This window comes from Triticum urartu, unplaced genomic scaffold (genome assembly GCF_056163025.1).
Source record: "Triticum urartu cultivar PI428250 unplaced genomic scaffold, HENAU_Tu73 scaffold2, whole genome shotgun sequence".
Classification (NCBI taxonomy): domain Eukaryota; kingdom Viridiplantae; phylum Streptophyta; class Magnoliopsida; order Poales; family Poaceae; genus Triticum; species Triticum urartu.
Window position 1 is genome coordinate 4161316 of NW_028260368.1, and position 15000 is coordinate 4176315.

The following is a 15000-nucleotide window of genomic DNA, read 5'->3' on the forward strand; positions in this document are numbered from 1 at the left end:
GGTTATATTATATCATGGACTCGAAAAACGGATCTGAATTTGACTGAAATGCACGATCTTCACAGGTATCACTTTTCACGATACCTAAAAGGTGGAATAGCGATTTTCGAACCATTTCCTATAAGAGAATGGTTTCCATTACTTTGAGAAATGGATTCTTATATCAAACTATAGCTATTGCATTAAAGAAGAAAAGAAACTAATAGAAGTCGAAGACGCGGAATGATAGTGAATAGAGAGAAAGATTCTTCTGATTTTCTTGTTTCTATCTACTAGACGCCGTAGAGAATTGAGAATTTTCATGTCTTTCAATTCTCGTACTCGTAATTGGAAAGTTATGGAAGGAGACCCATCATTTTGCAATGAAAACAACATATAAAACTCTGGACAATTTCGAAATCAGGCCAAGCGTCTTAATACATATGCAAAAAAATTCATTATTGGCCCACCATTGATTAGAAGATTTAGCTTGTATGAATCGCTATTGGTTTGATACGAATAATGACAATCGTTTCAGTATGTTAAGGATACAGATGTATCCACAATTCATTTAGAGTTACTTAATAGTCTATTTCTTATACCATATCTCTATCCCGTGAAATTCTCGAGCCAAAAGATGGATGCATATGCTGTGTTTCATTTTGCTAAATGATATCAATTAAATGGTGTATCAATTCCATAAATTGCATATAGCAATAAATAAATCAGCAAAATTCTTTCTAATATTTTAGATAGAAGAAACATTTCTTCTATCTAAAATATTAGAAAGAATGTACCCTTCTATCCAAATCCAATTTGCATCGATAAAATAAATCCAAATTCCAGTAGTAGATGAATAATTGCAAATTTGTGTGTGTACGAGATTAGAATAACTTCAAAATAACTGACATAATTTTGTATTTTTCCTGATCAGAAAAATACATGAAAAAGAAAGGAGGTAGAAAAATTTTTGGATTTATGGTTAAAGAAGAAAAAGAAGAAAACAGGGGTTCTGTTGAATTTCAAGTATTCAGTTTCACCAATAAGATACGGAGACTTGCTTCACATTTGGAATTACACAAAAAAGATTTTTCATCGGAAAGAGGTCTACGAAGACTTTTGGGAAAACGTCGACGTTTGCTGGCTTATTTGGCAAAGAAAAATAGAGTACGTTATAAGAAATTAATCGGTCAGTTGAATATTCGGGAGCAGTAATTTAATCGTTCAAATTTTTTTCTTGTTTTATTATTTTTTTAGTAGTCTTATAGTAGTCTTAGATTTTTCATTTTGATGAGCCTCGCTTTGAGGAATTCATGGAATAATCCATTTTCATGGAATAATGAATTAAGGAAGAAAGGATATGAGTCTACCGCTTACAAGAAAAGATCTCATGATAGTCAATATGGGCCCTCAACACCCATCAATGCATGGTGTTCTTCGACTGATCGTTACTCTCGATGGTGAGGATGTTATTGATTGTGAACCCATATTAGGGTATTTACACAGAGGAATGGAAAAAATCGCGGAAAACCGAACTATTATACAATACTTACCTTATGTAACAAGGATATAGAGAGATTGTAGAAAGGGGATAGGATAGTTATTTTTGCAAGAGACTTGTTGTAAATTCCTTAACTTAAGAAAGAAAAAAGAATAAAAACACAGATACATAACATAAAAAAAAGAATAAATAAGACGAGATTCGACCTCCCCCTACATATTTAATTTCCTCTCCTATACAAAAACTAGCAAGACCCACTCCATTGGTAATTCCATCAATAACACCCTTATCAAAAAACTCCGTGAGTTCGGTTAACCCTCTTATACCGAGGGTAAAGACCCTAGTATAGAAAATATCTATATAACCACGATTATATGACCAACTGTATATATTTTTTTTTACTTGATCTAAAAATTCTTTTTTAGGATTTCCTTTGTAAAAAGAGTTTATTAAATCCAAATTCTGAAAAAAAGAATAAGCGGATCCATAGAAGATATATGCTATGAATAAACCAAAGATAGCTAGACTTACAGAAGAAATTGCATTAGTAATAAATTCATATGAATTTACAAAAGAATTAGAACTTTCCTGGGTAAAGTTTATTGAGGGAGTTAACCACTTTGATAATATGGTTAACTCTGCTATTCCATTACCAATTCCTCCATTATCAAAAGAGATTCCTATGAATCCAATGAACAAAGTGAAAAGTAGTAATATAAGAAGAGGAAATAACATAGTATTTCCCGTTTCATGCGGATAGGCAAAAGTTTTTTTAGCCCCAAAAGACGTAGTAAAGGATCCTATCCTATTTCTTGTATTACCTTGAATTTTTGGTATATTTTGTGAAAAAAAAGAAACTCCACTCTTCGTTGTTGATAAAACGAAATCCCTATTCACTCCTTTGGGTATCCTTTTTCCCCATAAGGATATTGAATACAAGGAACTCTCTTTAGTGCTACTGTAATTTTGAAAATGAACACGCAAATACCCATCAAATGTAAGTAAATATATCCGAAACATATAAAAGGCAGTTAATCCTGCAGTAAAGGAGGCTATTATTCCAAAAAAGGGCGAATACAACCAACTATTACTAAGGATTTCATCTTTGGACCAGAAGCAAGCAAGAGGTGGAATACCACAAAGAGAAAGTGTACCCCATAAAAAAGTAGTTCTTGTGATTGGAATGTATTTTCTTAAACCGCCCATAAGAACCATATTTTGACTTTTATCTGGTGAATATCCAACAAGAGGTTCCATTGAATGAATAACGGATCCGGATCCCAAGAACAATAAAGCTTTTGAATAAGCATGAGTGATCAAATGGAATAAAGCAGCTTGATAAGAACCTATACCTAGAGCTAACATCATATAACCCAATTGAGACATTGTAGAATAGGCTAAGCTTCTTTTAATATCTCTCTGAGCAAGAGCTAAAGTAGCTCCTAAGAATAGTGTTATTGTACCTACTAAAGAAATAAAACTCATTATCAAAGGTAAAGATAATGAAAAGAGGAAGAAGTCGAGCTAGAAGAAAAATTCCCGCAGCAACCATAGTTGCTGCGTGTATAAGAGCCGAAATAGGAGTGGGCCCTTCCATAGCATCGGGTAACCATACGTGAAGAGGGAATTGTGCGGATTTCGCAACTGCACCAAGGAATAATAAAAAAGCACACAAAGTAGTAAGTAAAGAGTTAATTCCATTATTAGGAATCCAGTTATTAGCTATTTTGAACAAATCCCTAAACTCTAAACTACCTGTTATCCAAAAAAAACCTAAAATTCCTAATAATAGACCAAAATCCCCTACACGATTAGTTACAAAAGCTTTTTGACAAGCACTCGCTGCGATTGGTCGTGTAAACCAAAAGCCTATCAATAAATAAGAACACATTCCCACGAGTTCCCAAAAAAAATAAATTTGTATCAAATTGGAGCTAGTAACCAATCCCAACATGGAAGTATTGAAAAAACTTATATAAACAAAAAATCTCAAATATCCTTCATCGTGAGACATATAACCATCACTATAAATAAGAACCAGGATTCCTACAGTAGTAATTAGTATTAACATAATAGAAGTAAGTGGGTCAATCAAGTATCCAAATTCTAAAGAAAAATCATTATTGACGGTCCAAGACCATAGATATTGATAGATCGAACTTCCATTTATTTGTTGAATAGACAGTTGAACTGAGAATACCATAGCTATACTTAAGAGTAAAACACTAGGAAAAGCCCATATGCGACGAAGATTTTTTGTTGCTGTCGGAATAAGAATAAGGCCAAATCCCATTGACATAATAACTGGAAGTGGGAGAAGAGGGATTACCCATGCATATTGATATGTATGTTCCATAAGAAAAGAAATTGCAATTTTTACTTCAATTTTTACTTCAATTTTTCTATAAAATTGTTTCCGATTCACCAAACCAATTCTTATCTCTTTCTGAAAGAATAAATAAAAAGAATAAGAAAAAATACTGAAATTCTTAATTTTTCCAAAATTTATCTCATTGAAATAATTAAAAATTAAGAATGGGTTTAGTTGGTTAAATTAAAAAAGTTAATAAAATAACTAGGTAACGAAGTTATTTTATTAACTAAATAAAGATATTTATAAAAATAAAAAAAAAAAAGTGGAATCATTTTACTTTCTATTCATAATTCATTTTTATATTTCTTTAAAACAAAGATGAAACAGCTCTCTTGTTCCATAATTAACTGATTGAGTGAATTCCAATGAAAACCTATGTTTATAAGAAATTATCGAATAGTCCTTACTTCATATAGAACTAAAATTCTAATGACTATAAATTACCTAAGTTTTAGAATGTCTTGTTTAAGAGACTCAGTATTTTTTGTTTTGATTGGAATTCCTTTCCTTTATGGAATACCATTCTGAACTTAATTAACTATTTTCATTTTCCCTTCTTTTTATCCCCCCGTCTTATCTTATATGGGGGATAGGCTTCCATACCATATATCTATATATGGAGTATACTTGATATATAAATAGATATAAATAGATTTAAATGAGAAACCCTTCTATATATTCTATATTATTAAAAAAAAAGTATAAAATATATAAAGAAAAAATGTTAAAAAATTCTTGTTGTCTTATCCGCATTAGACAAAATGAAGTAAAAAATAATTCAAAATTTAAGTATCTTTCAGTATCTAAGTATAAATACTAATAAAAAGAAGAAAGAAGGATTGATTTGCAGCAATAGATGTCTTTCACATACAACTAGAAAAAAGTAATTTCCTTTTTGAATGGCAGTTCCAAAAAAACGTACTTCAATGTCAAAAAAGCGTATTCGTAAAAATATTTGGAAGAAAAAGACTTATTTTTCCATAGTACAATCTTATTCTTTAGTAAAATCAAGATCATTTTCGAGCGGTAATGAGCATCCAAAACCAAAGGGTTTTTCTGGGCAACAAACAAATAATAAGATTTTGGAATAATATGAATTGACTTATCAAAAAAGAATTCCAATTATTTAATAATTTGGATTCTTCTTTGAATGTACTTTTATGTGTCGAATTACTCGGTACAATATTCTTAGAACAAAAAACCCCTCTTATCTTATATATACAAGAAAAAAAAAGTTTTGTTTGGTATACTGTGTGCTAAGTATTCTTTTCCTATCAATGAACTTTTCATAATTTTCCTAATAGAATCCTCATATTCTATTAGGAAAATTATGAAAAGTGGAGTATTCTTACAATAGGACTTACAACTTCCACCTATCTTCTCCAAAATCATAAGGTTAGTAAATCTTATTAATAAGAGCATAAAGACTTTCATTCTAGAAATTTTTAAAAAATCCAAAAAGCCTTTTCTATTTATCCATTTTATTTTAATTTCATCATTAAATAGAAACCCTTTTGGATTTTTTTCATTGTATTGAAAGAATTTTCAAAATGTAAAGGGGAAATTAATTAGAAAAAATTAGTTCTATAATTGCAAGTTAGAAAAAAGAAGTTCCAACTCTTTCAAGCAGTGTTTGTGTTTCTATTGGGCAAAGCAAGAGTTTATTGTAAAAAAAAAAAATGGAAACGATACTACCAAACGAAGTCTATTTTAATGAAAACTCTAATGTTCCTAAATTTTATGGACTTTCCCAATATCGACGATTCCCAAGATAATAGCTATTATTCTTTTAAGTTACCTATTATTTGAAGTTAGCCGCCATGGTGAAATTGGTAGACACGCTGCTCTTAGGAAGCAGTGCTCAAGCATCTCGGTTCGAATCCGAGTGGCGGCATTCTTGAAAAAGAATACAATAGATTAGAAATCAATTCGAAATTTACAATTTTGTAATGGGACCTTCCCCTTATGCTATTTGCAACTTTAGAACATATACTAACTCATATCTCTTTCTCAACGATTTCAATTGTGATTACGATTCATTTTATAACCTTATTAGTTCGTGAACTTGGAGGATTACGCGATTCGTCAGAAAAAGGAATGATAGTTACTTTTTTCTCTATAACAGGATTCTTAGTTTCTCGTTGGGCTTCCTCGGGACATTTTCCATTAAGTAATTTATATGAGTCATTGATCTTCCTTTCATGGGCCCTGTATATTCTTCATACCATTCCTAAAATACAGAACTCTAAAAATGATTTAAGCACAATAACTACGCCAAGTACTATTTTAACGCAAGGCTTTGCCACATCGGGTCTTTTAACTGAAATGCATCAATCCACGATACTAGTACCTGCTCTACAATCTCAGTGGTTAATGATGCATGTCAGTATGATGTTATTAAGCTATGCAACTCTTTTGTGCGGATCCTTATTATCTGCCGCTATTCTAATCATTAGATTTCGAAATAATTTCCATTTCTTTTCTAAAAAGAAAAAAAATGTTTTAAATAAAACATTTTTCTTTAGTGATATTAAATATTTTTATGCAAAAAGAAGTGCTTTAAAAAGAACCTCTGTCCCTTCATTTCCAAATTATTACAAATATCAATTAACGGAGCGTTTGGATTCTTGGAGTTATCGTGTCATTAGCCTAGGATTTACCCTTTTAACCGTAGGTATTCTTTGTGGAGCAGTATGGGCTAATGAGGCCTGGGGATCCTATTGGAATTGGGATCCTAAGGAAACTTGGGCATTTATTACTTGGACCATATTCGCAATTTATTTACATAGTAGAACAAATCCAAATTGGAAGGGTACGAATTCTGCACTTATAGCTTTGATAGGATTTCTTATAATTTGGATTTGTTATTTTGGTATAAATCTATTAGGAATAGGCTTACATAGTTATGGTTCGTTTACATTAACACCTAAATGATTACATAAAATAAAACCTTCATGAAATGAAGGTTTTTACTTTTATGTTTTATTTGAGAACCCCTTGAACGCCTTATCAAAGGGTTCTCAAAAATTCGAGATAGATCTAATTATACTTTTTTACTTATTTCTGCATTATATACTTTTTTACTTATTTCTGCATTAATAGAGCAGACGAGTAAAAAAAAGCAAACCTATTTAGGATAATAATTGGATAAGAGAGCCTCTACCCTGTCAACGGATAGGGAGAGAACAAAATCTGGATAAATACCAATTCCTATTACTGGTAAAAAGATACAGATTAAAATAAAGAGTTCTCGTGGTCCAGAATCCACAAAATTTGCGTTTGGAACATTAAATAGCTTGTATCCATAGAACATCTGGCGTAACATAGATAATAAATAAATAGGAGTTAATATCATTCCAATTGCCATTACAAAAGTAATTAGTGTTTTTGGCATTAACAGAAATTTTGGACTAGTAATTAGTCCAAAAAATACTACTAATTCTGCGACAAAACCACTCATTCCTGGTAAGGCAAGAGAAGCCATTGAAAAGCTACTAAACATGGTAAAAATTTTAGGCATTGGGATAGATATTCCCCCCAGTTCTTCGAGATAAACAAGACGCATTCTATCAGAAGCGGTTCCTGCCAAGAAAAAAAGTGTAGCACCAATAAATCCATGGGATAATATTTGTAAAATAGCTCCATTGAGTCCAATGTTGGTTATGGAACCAATTCCTATAATTATGAAACCCATGTGAGATACAGAGGAATAAGCTATTCTTTTTTTGAAATTTCGTTGACCAAGAGAAGTTGAAGCTGCATAGATTATTTGGATCGCTCCTATTATTACTAACCAGGGCGAAAATAGATAATGAGCATGAGGTAACAATTCCATGTTGATCCGAATCAATCCATATGCTCCCATCTTTAATAATATTCCCGCTAAAAGCATACATGTACTATAATGTGCTTCCCCATGGGTATCTGGTAACCACGTATGTAGGGGTATAATCGGCAATTTGACAGCATAAGCAATAAGGAAGCCAAAATATAAAAGTATTTCCAAGGTTGCAGGGTATGATTGATTAATTAATCTTTCCAAATCTAATCCTGGTTCGTTGGAACCATATAAGCCCATACCCAGAACTCCGATTAAGAAAAAAATGGAACCGCCTGCAGTATACAAAATAAACTTTGTAGCTGAATATAGACGCCTCTTCCCCCCCCACATGGATAAAAGTAAGTAAACAGGAATTAATTCTAACTCCCACATGATAAAAAAAAGTAAAAGGTCTCGCGAAGAAAATAATCCTATTTGACCACTATACATTGCGAGCATCAGGAAATAGAATAATCGCGAATTCCGTGTAATTGGCCAAGCTGCTAAAGTAGCTAAAGTAGTGATAAATCCTGTCAATAAAATAGATCCTAATGAAAGTCCATCGATTCCCAATCTCCAGTGGAAATCGAAGACATCTATCCATTTATAATCCTCCTTTAATTGGATTAAGGGATCCTCCAGTTGGAAATGATAACAGAACGCATAAGTCATTAGAAGGAATTCTAATAAACAAATAGATATAGTATACCACCTAACGACTTTGTTTCCCTTATGAGGTAAAAAGAAAATTAATGAACCTGCAAATATCGGCAAAACAACAAGTATTGTTAACCAAGGAAAATAACTCATGATAAAGTGATAAAGACAAGATACGTTTTGACCAGAAAAGCCCGTGCTCGATTATTTCGAGCACAGGCTTCTTCGGTAAAGAGGAATCAGACGATTCGAGTGAAGTTTTTTGTAACGTATAATAAGATAGAGCCATGCTACGTGTTGTTTCAGGCCCTAAATAAACGCGGACACTTAAAAAATCTGTCGGGCAGGCAGATTCACATCTCTTACAACCCACACAATCTTCGGTTCTCGGCGCGGAAGCAATTTGCTTGGCTTTACATCCATCCCAGGGTATCATTTCTAATACATCTGTTGGACAAGCTCGTACACATTGAGTGCATCCTATACATGTATCGTAAATTTTTACGGAATGTGACATTGGATCTATAAATTTTTCTTTTCAACATAAAATTTTTCGATCTGGTAAAAATGAAATTAGTACTATAATGAGTCATATGTATTGTAGACACCAGACGAAGCAATGGTTTATCCAAACTTCAAAAAAAAAAATCTATTTTTTAATCTGTTTGTGAGAAAGCGTGAAGAGAGCCAAGAGACTTTAATTTTGGATTTCAACAATAAATAAGAAATAAGAAAGAATTTTACGAATTGTACAGACGAATTCGAATTAGCCAATAAATTGGCTATCGTCTTTTCAATATAAATTATTGCAATATTCAAATTGCAATATCAATGAATTACAAATACAAAAATTCATTTAAGTGAAAAAGAATACTATGCAATAATCTACTAAAAAAAATGGATATTCTCAAATAATACTAAGAAAATAGTATTGATTTCTATTTATTTTAATATGTGCGCCTTTGTTTAGAGGATTCTATGTCTAATTATTCAAAAGTCTAATTATTCAATAAATTAGATTGATTGATACGAGTGGATTTCCTATTACGATGGATGGAAGAAAGAATGGATAGTCCAATAGCGGCTTCAGCAGCTGCAAGGGCTATAACAAAAATTGCGAAAATATCTCCTTTTAATTGGCGACTATCAAATAGATCAGAAAATGTTACGAGATTTAGATTAATTGAATTCAGTATAAGTTCAAGACATATTAGAGCTCTAACCATGTTTCGGCTTGTGATCAATCCATAGATACCAATCGAAAATAAATAGACACTCAAAAAAAGTACATGCTCAAACATCATTAACTAACTCCTTATCAATCTCGATTCATTTCAATATGAGGGCAAGAATTGAACCGATTCAATTAATTACAATAGAACAATTACACAACAAAAGAAAAAAAAAAAAAAAAAAAAGGAGGTATTTGTTGGCAGTAGATGGATTTTACTAAATCAAAATTGTGATTCTTTAGTTATTTATTTTAGATTTGCAATTCTTATAATTTGTACTTTTTCTAAGTTTTCTTATTGCCGAGCCATAGTAATTGCACCTATTAAAGAAACTAGAAGAATTATGGAAATGAGTTCAAACGGAAGATAAAAATCGGTTGCTAAATGAATTCCAATTTGTTGAACATTATTTATGAGACCCTGTTCTACTATTTGGTTTGATCTTGTAGTCCAAAGAATTCCATACCACGACGTATCTGGGATAGTAGTCATTAGTGAAAAAACAATAGTTATACAAACGAGTGAAGTGAACCCATCTCCAATAGTCCAATAATTCTTATCTTTAGACCATTCTGAGCCATTTACGAACATTACAGCGAATATGATCAAGACATTTATGGCTCCCACATAAATAAGAAGTTGTGCGACAGCTACAAAGTAGGAATTTAATAAAAAATAGAATAAGGATATACAAACAAGAACTAATCCCAGCGAAAAGGCAGAATAAATGGGGTTGGTAAGTAATACTACTCCTAGACCCCCTAGTAGAAGAACAAATCCCCCAAATAGCATAAGAATCTCATGTATTGGTCCAGGTAAATCCATTATGGATAAAAAGAAATTAATAGTATAAAATTTTTCATGAACTGACTAAAACTAAAGGATTCAAGGAAGGAAAAAAGGATTAGGGTATTTTTTTGTGTATAAACTTATAGTTATAAATTATATTATATCACGAAAATCTAGTCTGATTTAAAATAAGAAATAATTTCCAATAAGCAGTAGTTTTTCGTTTTTCTTTATAGTTTAATTTTAAAGTTTAATAAAGAATTATTAGATTTTTATAACAGAAAGACAAAATCAAAGTTTAGTAATCAGTAATCGTTCTTGAATTCGAAGATTTTTCTTTGTTTATTTTACTTTCAGACGAATTCCTAATTGTTTGAATTGTGTAATCTCCCATTATGGAGATTGGTAACCGACTTAAAGCAATTTGATTGTAATTCAATTCATGACGATCATAGGTAGAAAGTTCATATTCTTCAGTCATTGATAAACAGCTTGTTGGACAGTACTCAACACAATTGCCACAAAATATACAAACTCCGAAATCAATACTATAATTAAGCAATTGTTTTCTTTTAATATCCTTTTCAAATCTCCAATCCACAACGGGTAAATCTATCGGACATACGCGAACACATACTTCACAAGCAATACATTTATCAAATTCAAAGTGGATTCGCCCTCGGAAACGCTCTGGTGTAATTGATTTTTCATAAGGGTAGTGAATCGTTATAGGTAAACGATTTGTGTGGGATAAGGTAGTTATGAAACTTTGACCTATGTACCTTGTAGCACGTATTGTTTGTTGACCATAACTCATGAACCCAGTTACCATAGGGAACATATTCATTCTAAATATCTATGAAAAAGATATGTTTCTTTCTCTTGTTTGAGAGAGCTTTTGTGTTGAAAATATTCTTACTATTATTGTATTATCTTATTTATAGTGAAACAAGTTGAGAAGAGGTTGTTAATAAGAGATTGCCCAGGGAAATAGGTAAAAGAAATTTCCATCCAAGATTTAATAACTGATCCATTCTCATCCTCGGTAAAGTCCATCTTATTGTGATAGAAATGAAGAGAAATAAATAAGCTTTAGTTAATGTAATAAATATACCCATTGTCATTTCCAAAATTCCAACTGCTTTATTCATTTGGAAAAAATCAAAAAAGGATATATAGGGAATAGATAAATTCCACCCGCCCAAGTAGAGAACTGTTACAAATAAAGAAGAAACTAATAAATTTAGGTAAGAAACAAGATAAAATAAACCATATTTGATACCGGAATATTCAGTTTGGTAACCTGCTACTAATTCTTCCTCCGCTTCTGGTAAATCAAAGGGTAATCTTTCACATTCTGCCAAAGAAGAAATTAAAAAAACCAGAAAACCTATAGGCTGACGCCAAATATTCCATCCAAAAAAACCGTATTTTGACTGTGCTTCAACTATATCAACTGTACTTGAACTGTTAGATAATCATAGTCGGTGATAACATCACAGTTCCCACCGCTATTTCAAAACCGTACATGAAACCTTAGCTTCATACGGCTTCTCTATGATCAGAAAAAGGAAAGGACTGTTTTGTTCCTAGCCCCGGGGGCGTAGATAGAATTAGATAAAATAAAATAGATTTGAAAGTCCTAAATTAGACCAAAGGAATTCCGTCTGCTAGAATAAGAAAAAGCGCTTCCGAATTGATCTCATCCTTTATAATATAATGAAAATTTTTCTTTGTTCAGTAATAACTTAATCTTGGAATAAAACACTTGTTACTTGTTATAGGAATTCAATTAATAAATGGAAAGAGTTGGGTATTAGTTCATGAGCAATTCTGCATGAATATGGATAGAGGAAGGAAATAATGAAAATTTTTTCTAGTGCACTCCATATCTTTTTTACTATTCTTCTTTCCCCAGGGAGGGGGTATTTAAAAAGAAAAAATGGATAAAGGGTTAATTCGTTCTTGATAGCCATTTCCTTAACAAGTGAATGGGAACATACTCTGGATCGGAATCCGAAGAAAGTACTACTTGATAATTTCTACAAATTGCAAGTCCTTATTATGATTCCTTTTATGGGCAAAAATCTCTAATGTTTTAGATTTTCCATTACTAATCCTTTATGTACTTTAGTGTTCCTAACCCTTCACTAACTTTTGGTGGATTCTTCTTATGGATTATTAAGTTATAGTAATAACTAGGAGTATTCTAGTAATGGAATTCCATATCGTGAATCCTTTATTCTTGGCCGCTTCAAGATATGATGACTAATTAAAAAATATCAACCTTGGGATAAAGAGTTTACACTGCTTATGTTTACTTCCACTTTTTTCTTGTACGTAGGAAATGAGATTTTTTCTTTTTACTACAAATTTATAAGCTGTTTTGTTTCACTCATATAGCTATCTAGTTTAACTTACCAACCCAAATACTAAATAAGAAAAGGAATATAAATAGTTAATGGATTTTATAGGAAAAAGATCTATTTTAACGAATCACACGTAGAGATATTGCTAGCACACAAAAAGTTAATGGTATTTCATAACTAATGGATTGAGCAGCAGCTCGTAGACCGCCTGAAAAAGAATATTTATTATTTGAGCTATATCCTGCCATAAGAAGACCAATAGGAGCTATACTTGAAATGGCAATCCATAAAAAAACACCAATACTAAGATCGGCTAAAACAAAATGATATCCCAAAGGGATAACTAAAAAACTTAATAAAACTGATATGACTGCTATAGAGGGTCCAATGCTAAATAAAGAAATATCTCCTCGGGATGGCAGAATATCTTCTTTAAAAAGTAGCTTAGTCCCATCTGCTATAGCTTGAAGCAGGCCCAGGGGGCCAGCATATTCAGGACCAATACGTTGTTGTATCGACGCAGATATTTCTCTTTCTAACCACACAATTACGAGTACCTCTATTGTTATTCCCAAAAGGAGGGTCAAAATGGGTAGAATCGATATCAGTCCATAGACTTCTTTTAATAATTCCAATTTCGAAAAAGAATTGATAGTTTCTACCTCTACCCTATCTATTATCATTTCAACGATCAACTTCCCCCATAATGATATCTATACTACCTAATATCGTCATGATATCAGCCAATTTCATTTTTTTAACTAGCTGAGGAAGAATTTGCAAATTAATAAACCCGGGTGGACGGATTTTCCATCTCCAGGGGAAAAGGCTATCATCTCCTACTAGATAAATCCCTAATTCACCTTTTGGGGCTTCTACTCTTACATAAAGCTCTTGTCTTGACAATTCAAAATTGGGCGAAGGTTTTTTACCAAGAAATTTATACTCAAAATCATTCCATTCAGAATTATTTTCTTTCTTAAAGCGTCGGACTTCTAAATTTTCATAAGGTCCTCCAGGAATTTTTTCTACAGCTTGTTGAATTATTTTGATGGATTCCCTCATTTCACCAATTCGTACTAAATAGCGAGCTAACGAATCCCCTTCTTTTTGCCATTGGACTTTCCAATCAAATTGGTTGTAAGACTCATAAGGATCTACTTTACGAAGATCCCATTGTATTCCAGAAGCTCGTAACATCGGTCCCGATAAGCCCCAATTTACTGCTTCTTCTCCGCTAATAAAACCTACTCCTTCAACTCGCTCTAAAAAAATTGGATTCTGTGTAATAAGTTGTTGATATTCAACAACTCCGCGTAAAAAATAATCACAGAAATCTAAACATTTATCGATCCATCCATAAGGTAGATCGGCGGCTACTCCTCCGATGCGAAAGTAATTGTGCATCATTCGCATACCTGTAGCAGCTTCAAATAGATCATATATTAATTCTCTCTCTCTAAAAATATAGAAAAAAGGAGTCTGTGCGCCGAGATCCGCCATAAAAGGTCCAAGCCATAGCAAGTGAGAAGCTATCCGGCTTAATTCTAACATAATTACCCTAATATAGCTGGCTCTTTGTGGTATTTGAATATTCTCCAAGAATTCTGGTGCATTTACTGTTATTGCTTCTGTAAACATAGTAGCTAAATAATCCCACCTTGTTACATAAGGTAAGTATTGTATAATAGTTCGGTTTTCCGCGATTTTTTCCATTCCTCTGTGTAAATACCCTAATATGGGTTCACAATCAATAACATCCTCACCATCGAGAGTAACGATCAGTCGAAGAACACCATGCATTGATGGGTGTTGAGGGCCCATATTGACTATCATGAGATCTTTTCTTGTAAGCGGTAGACTCATATCCTTTCTTCCTTAATTCATTATTCCATGAAAATGGATTATTCCATGAATTCCTCAAAGCGAGGCTCATCAAAATGAAAAATCTAAGACTACTATAAGACTACTAAAAAAATAATAAAACAAGAAAAAAATTTGAACGATTAAATTACTGCTCCCGAATATTCAACTGACCGATTAATTTCTTATAACGTACTCTATTTTTCTTTGCCAAATAAGCCAGCAAACGTCGACGTTTTCCCAAAAGTCTTCGTAGACCTCTTTCCGATGAAAAATCTTTTTTGTGTAATTCCAAATGTGAAGCAAGTCTCCGTATCTTATTGGTGAAACTGAATACTTGAAATTCAACAGAACCCCTGTTTTCTTCTTTTTCTTCTTTAACCATAAATCCAAAAATTTTTCTACCTCCTTTCTTT

At 32.2% G+C, this 15000-nt stretch overlaps 1 non-coding gene across 1 annotated transcript; it reads left to right on the forward strand.

Moving 5' to 3' along the window:
- The first annotated feature begins 5668 nt into the window (after positions 1–5668).
- On the forward strand, positions 5669–5748 carry TRNAL-UAG (transfer RNA leucine (anticodon UAG)). Its single transcript has one exon. It is a non-coding gene; the product is annotated as a tRNA-Leu (tRNA).
- Positions 5749–15000: the final 9252 nt, after the last annotated feature.